The sequence below is a fragment of the Anguilla rostrata genome, chromosome 12 (genome assembly GCF_018555375.3).
Source record: "Anguilla rostrata isolate EN2019 chromosome 12, ASM1855537v3, whole genome shotgun sequence".
Classification (NCBI taxonomy): domain Eukaryota; kingdom Metazoa; phylum Chordata; class Actinopteri; order Anguilliformes; family Anguillidae; genus Anguilla; species Anguilla rostrata.
In genome coordinates, this window is record NC_057944.1 from 38,240,163 (window position 1) to 38,246,162 (window position 6,000).

Consider the following 6,000-nt stretch of genomic DNA (forward strand, 5'->3'; position numbering starts at 1 on the left):
GAGAGAATCGCAGGTCAGCGCGCCCGTGCCGTGGCCTTCCGTCATCGCCATGGGAACAGCACAGCCGGGGGCGAACGGAAACGGGGGGGGGAATCGTAACCTGTCGGCCCGGCGTCACTGACAGGCCGGAGTAGCTGAATTGGGTCTTAAGCACACGGTAAAAGGGCCTCGTGTTTACAGAGGGGATTACAGAGCGGCGTATCTAGTCCCCACGAAGACCTCCCAGGGCTTCCTCAAGGCGAGCAATCACCCCCCCACGTTCCCCAGGGCCCCCCAAAACCAATCAGTGCTTGACCCACGGCGGGGAGGGCCTGGGGTACAGGAGGTAGCCCCCTGGGCGGCCGGCTCGGTCTCCAGGGAACGGGGGGGGGTGAGCTCTCCCCCGCGGAGGGGAGGAGTGTCAGCAGTTCCGCAGCAGTGAGAGAGAGAGAGAGATTTTTATCGCTGCCCGCAGGATGTTTCGCTTTGATTGGGGACGTCTAACGTAGGCCTCAGACATCAGGGCCTGCTGGGACATCGACTCGTTCCTCGTCCCCATAAATGATCATATCTGAGCTAATAAAAAAATATATATATATATATATATTTTGGTTTGTATACTTTATTTCAAATTACTGATGGTCACAGGATGTCATTACCACTCGTGGTCAAGACGGTTTTTTAAATAGCGGAGAATAGGCAAAATTATAATAAGACTCATTTTTGCTGAATTACTTAAAAGTAACGCGTTAAAAAGTTGTGGAATTTCTCTACAAAGAGCATACACGTGTGTGTTACAATCAGGTTGATTTGGAACCTGGTGATAAATGATTGAAATTAGCGTATTTAAAAAATGACGAAACCGCAACTCTTCCAAACCCATTAGTTAAGCCATGCTATTGTGAATTAACGATGTACCTGTGCGTAACATTTTTTCTTTTATTTGAGTAACACAGAGCCATTTTTTTCTGTTTAATAAAACTTCAAAACACTTTTGTCATTATTTCTTAGTTCTAAAATTGCATGTTTGAGCTATTTAGCTTCAGGTTTAACGGGAAATTAAAACTGGCCCATTCTAAGTGTATTGTCGACGTTTCAATTTAATTCGAAACGAAAGCAAACAAATATCCTTATCCTGGTGTTCCACTGCAGCGGTAGATAACCAAAAGTGGCAGTACGCCCTGCGCAATGATCACAGCTCTTAAAGGGAATAAAAAGATAATAATTTGATTGGCTATTGATGAGTCCAGCTGCACCACACCCACTGATAATATGTTCAGTATAATCCAGCCCACTTTCCAGGTGTGCCACTCATCTGAGGTCCTGAAAATATCAACATTCACTAGCCATATCCGGTGTCCCCACACACCACGCAATTGACTGTGCCCATGCACCACGCGATATTGATTCCAGACAATAGAGCCCTCAGATTTACAGATTCAAATCTATATGTTGAGCTCAGGCAGTGGATACTTACGCTTTCTATCCGAAGGGAGTTCTGATAACCTAGCGAGATGAAACATCGATACGAGGAGAACTGGCTCAACATTCATTCAAAGAAAACAGAAGCTTTTTGTTAGAATAAAGGCATACAGTAGATAAAAGAGCATTATAAATGGCGAGAAACAGAAAGTGCGGTACATGGTACGGTCGGGAGCACAGCAAGCACAGATCTCTTTCTCTATTCTAAACAAACAGAGGATTTGACTTCCTGCTGCTCCTGGAAAGCATGTTTTTCCCATTTGCACAGGCCCTTTGGTCAGTTCTCTGCAGGTTCGGGGAGACATCCAGAGATGTATCAAAGCACCTTTGAATTTTCTAACAGAATGTGTGAGTAATATCTAGTGTGTTATATATCGGTATTAAGAAGAAAAAAGTGTGTATTCAGGACTATAGCATACTTTTCCCCGCATTTCCCCCCCCCCCCCGCTCTCCGCCACCACTGTCTGTTCAGGAGAGCCCGGACAAGCATGTGATCTCTGAATCGTGTGAAGTCAGACAGCGCTTCTCATCGCGTCACACCGCGGCTCGCAAGACGGCCTCCCACAGACGAGAGGCAGAGGAAGACTCGTCACGCGCACCTCAACGGGTGAGCCTCGAGCCGGGGGCGATGAGGTCGTTACTCCGGCCAGCTGGACCCCCCCCCCCCCCCCACATCGGCACCGACATGGTCCGGATTTGATGGCCTTGCTTCAATAGAATTAAAATAAACAACAGAAAAACATAAAACTCTCTAATCCTCATCCTGCCCAAGACACTCCTATTGAATTGAATTATAATTGAATTATAAAACTTTCACTCCACATTTTCTTATTAGTATAATTTTTTTTTTTTTTTTTGGGGGGGGGGGGGGATTTATGGGTAACTTTGTGAGCCCTGATATAGACCAACTTTGCGGCCAATGAGAAGCCTTTGGAAATGTTTCCGTTTTCGTCGCAAACGACACGCTTCACACCCGATGAAAAGTGTGAGGCCAACAACTCGCTGTGTTTAAGAATGGCGTACGTCCAAAACGGTACTTCACTCCGGTAGACAAAAGACGTCCCTTGCATGGAAAAAATAAATCAATAATAAATATTATACATTGAGTACACAAACGCACTGTAATAACCACGTTTAATTGCTCACCATGCCTTTGCATTTCACTGCGGGTGTAAATCTTGGATCTCAAGGTCACTGAATTTTAAAAAAAGCAAATTTTCATCGACTTGGCGTTTTCATCTTTTATTTACAAAAAATGAACATTTGATACACATAAGTCTCCACAGACTTCAACACAAATGTATTTTCACTACAGTTAGAGAGCAGGGCCTGCCCCCCGGGGCAATGGTGAGAGACAGAACCAGAATGCAACGGGGCAGAGGGAACACAAACAGGATCAGGCATGTTCAGAGCTTAACAGGAAGAAACAAAAAAAATAAAAAATAAAATGATAAGAAATCAAACAAAATGCAATATTATTATCCATACAGGCATGAGCGCACACACACACTGCCCTCACGTATAAAACCCCAAAAAATCCCACGGTGTAACAGCGTACAGACATTACAGCGATGGTCTCACTGCGACAGACACGCCGTGGAGCAGCTCAGAATGCCCCAAACGGCAAAACACTGCGGGATAAATGGATATTTTTTTATTTTTTAAAAATCTTTTTTGCTTCTTGCCACAGACTGGCACCCATAGAATCTCTCTCCCTGTTCCCGTTCTCTTATTTCTGATAAATCTCATTTCCAGTACCTAGAAAACCTGGGGAAGAAACGTTAAGGCAACGTATAAACGGGTAGGGGCTCTCTCTCTCTCTCTGTCTCTCTGTCTCTCTCTGTCTCTCTCTCTCCGCCCAATTTCAACGGACAGCAGCGACTGACCGCATCACACATCGCACTGCATTATGGATCCCGCGAGCCCCGTGTAAAATGACAGACAGCGCCTCGATCGACAAAAATACGAGCAACACTGGGAATTAAATGATCTGAATACACGTTTGAAACCCATCAAAAAACAGTGCAATGCAATGTTATTCACAATTATCTCAGTAAACTGCTTTCTTAATGAGGTTACCTCCCATCTTAGTAAGGTTATAATTTCACAAGTATTTTCTTTCCGAGACTTCTATTTCTAGACATGAAACCATGGAATTTTGGCAACAGTATGAAAAAAAGAATACACTATATGGACAAGTTCTGGTTGTCAACACTTTTTTTGAACCCGTTTAGGTGCTGATGGACTGTTAAAGTGTTTCTTTCAGCTGAAATGATCAAGGCATTCTTATACCACACGTTTCTTTTCAAAACTGTTACTACTCACAGATTTTGTTTTGTTGACACTAAATTTCAAAGGACGGAAAAGTCCATCAAGACACAGAAAGCTTTTGTGAACAATTCTGAGACTTGAGAAAGGACAGAGATGAAACATATTTGTGTTGGTGAATTGATTTTCCAGAACTACTTCTTGATAAATGATGTGTTTTCACACAAGATGTCACTTGAGGATCAAATTATGACAAAATAACAACTTCACGGTAAATTTAACAAAACCGCACCATTCGCAAGCAGAACTGTAACTATTTTTGGGGGCGTTACAAATGCCTTGGTCAGTTCTACCTTTCTATTGTTAGTTTTAAGGGTCAATATTTAAAATAAAACACCATTTTCCACAAGCATCATTTTAAAGCTTGTTCCACAAGAAATATATGGTCTGTGTGTGTGATTTGCCTTGTGCCTTAGCGTTGTCCATTAGAATCTGGAGATCCATATTTAAAGGTAAATATAATCATGTTTGTCAACCCATTATCTCTGTTAATCCCTTCTATTCAACCCCAACCGTATAAACACCTCCAAGTTCCACCCAGGATTTTTCACATATGAAGTACAAAAATGAATTCTACACAGCAAAATTAATTGGCTTTACTCTGAGACACTGTATGATACTGAAAACGGCTATACAGACTGGTCTATAAAACCAATTTCACATAAAACAAATGTTAAACGTACTGTATGTTGTGATCAATAATATGAGATTCTCCAAAAACGTTCCAACGAAACCGTCATAACTATACAGCAGGCATTTACAAGCTCAAATACTAAAGAGCCACAGAGTCTGTTTCGTAATTTTAAATTTTATTTATTGAATTTTTTGCAGGTGTGTTTAAGTGCTTAATTGAAGTCACTGATTGGCTGCAGTCCACACATCTGGTTTCTAAGGCCTAAACTGGCAGCAAAAAATCCTGCAGAGACTGTGGCCCCTTGAAGACAGCTCACACACACACACACACACATAGGCACACACGCACACATACGCACACACACACACACACGCACTTATGATCAATTTAAAAAAAAAATTTAAAAATAACGACAGAGGATCCTGGCCAGACATGTTTTCCTGTTTCTCAGTGTTTGTAAATATCAGCTGAGCTGACGAACGCTCGCCCGGGGCTCAGATATCCAATACGAGTCAACAGCGGGAGAGCAGCCTTTACGGCGAAAGCAAAACACGCCATTACCTGAGCGCTGAGAGAGACATCAAACAGCGAAATAAGCATGTACACGCTCACAGGCATGCGTCCCAGTGCCAGAGGCAGCCAGCCCCCCTCTTAAAAAACCCACGGGGTGCAGCTACTCTCTGATTCCACCTTAAAACCAGGGGCCGATCCAACCCGAAGGAATCCAGGTGAGCTGAGCAGACTACGTGAAGAACTGCGTTCATTTATCAGTGGATTTATCTGCGGGGTACCACTGAAAACCAGCCTCGAGGCTGGCCAGCCACAACCTGCAATACCAACGGGAGCGTCCCTCTTTTAAAGTGTGTCTATTTAGCTACTCAAATTTTTAATTTTTTTTTTTTTTTTTTTTTTTTAACAGCAGAAAAATAAAATGCTAAGGTTGCTCTCCTACTTTTGCTTGCAGTAGAAGAGATTATGTTTGGATCTGAAAATACAATATTCAGATGCATGGATCCTGGGATATTTTAGGATATGGTGAGACACAGAGAGAATCTGAGGGTCCAACAGAGTAACCAGGGATAATAAAATGTAGATATAAATATTTCTCATGAGCGGTTCAAACTGATTATTTGATGATGAAACTGCATTTACGTTGTGTTGGGATTTAGGCAGTTAGCACTGGACATCATGCAATGAATGATGCTCACAAAACTTTTTTTTTTTAAAGAACACACTTGGTTGATTAAAAAGTATGGAAGAAAAAAAAAAACTCTTGCAGTGGTATTCGAACATTCATTATGCACGGAATATGTTCAGCTTAAAAACAAATCCATAATACATCAAAAATTGTTATTGTTGCTACTTTATATTCAAATAATCTGCATTTTTTTGCAACTAATTAAACTTTTGTAAGGCTACATATTTTAAGGTCATACAAATTGGTATCCTTTTTTTAAAAATAATACATGAATAATCAAACACTGCAAGATCTGAAGGCTGTTTTTTAAAGGCCAGACATGTTACATTAATACTCAAATACTACAAGATCTTTACTTAAACTCTGACTTTTTGTATTG